This window comes from Propithecus coquereli, unplaced genomic scaffold (genome assembly GCF_000956105.1).
Source record: "Propithecus coquereli isolate 6110/MARCELLA unplaced genomic scaffold, Pcoq_1.0 Scaffold129, whole genome shotgun sequence".
Classification (NCBI taxonomy): Eukaryota; Metazoa; Chordata; class Mammalia; order Primates; family Indriidae; genus Propithecus; species Propithecus coquereli.
Window position 1 is genome coordinate 2756410 of NW_012137080.1, and position 1272 is coordinate 2757681.

Sequence of the window (1272 nt, forward strand, 5' to 3'; positions counted from 1 at the left end):
CACATATTTTGGAAGGTTCTGAAGATGCAACAAGGTATACTTCTTGCTTTAAAGGAACTAAATTATACTCTAATAAGTATGGGAAAACTAAACTGTGGTATGGACAAGTGTAATTGGAATAAGATAGGGCTAACTAACTCTGCTTATCTCTGGTCTATTCCAGAGGGCTATCTGGAAATTTGATGAGTTTGTATCTGCTTTGAAATCAAGAATTACTTATCTATTGTTGGTATGTTAACTATTTTTGTAAGTTAAACAGTCCTATCAGTTCTATATTAATGCCAAATCCACCCACTTCTCTTCATCTCCACTGCTACCACTCTTCCAATCCACCATCATTTCTCACATGGACTATTGCAAATAGCCTTCTAACTTTCTCCCTTCTTCCTTTTTTGGTCTCTTCAGAATTCATTTTTTACACCATAGCCAAGGGGATCTTCTTAAAATATAAATCATACCTTGTTACTTATTACTTTGGTTCTTATACTGCATGTAAACTAAATTCTGAGAAGGCCCTATATGAAGGCCCATTCCTCTGACCCTGGCACTATCATTTCCTTCGTCCTTCTAGCCACATCAGCCATCTTTCTGTTTCTTGATCACACAGAGCTTGTTCCTAATTTAGGACCTTTGTGCTTTGTTGTTCCCTTTGCCTACAACACTCTGACCCTCTCTTTGCATGGCCAATACCTTTGTAGCATTCAGGTTGCTGCTCAAATGTCATCACCTCAGAGAGATCTTTACTGATGACACAACCTAAAAACCAGCATTCATAATATCTATCACATAATCTTGTTTTATTGTCTTCAAAGCACTTAATGCTATCTAAAGTGTTCCTGTTCTTGTAATTGTTGATTGTCTGCTCGATCTAGAATCTAGCTGAGGGATTTCACTCACTGTTGGATCTGTAATGCTGAGAGCAGTGCCTGGCATATGGTAGGTGTTTAGTAAACACTAGTTGACTAACTAAATAAATACCTATTAGTATTAATATAAATCTCTGCCTAAAAGAGAAAAGACCTGCCCTGCTATGATTCCCAACATTTTGGGAATTGTAACTGGCAATTTAGCTAACTTTATTATACTCAACAATTCAGCTACAGGATAAGCATTTTTACCTGAAGTGAATTAAAAGTAATTTTATTTTCAAATAAGCAGAGCTACCTGGGGTATCTTAATATACAAATAGAGATACATTATTATATATAAAAAATGACCACCATCTTAATTTATTCATAGGTAATAAAAAGTCATTACCTCTTCAAAATGGGG

At 35.6% G+C, this 1272-nt stretch overlaps 1 protein-coding gene across 1 annotated transcript in view; it reads right to left on the bottom strand.

Moving 5' to 3' along the window:
• The window catches only part of TATDN3 (TatD DNase domain containing 3), a 34351-nt gene that overhangs the window by 20705 nt on the left and 12374 nt on the right, over nucleotides 1–1272 (bottom strand). The window lies entirely within an intron of this gene.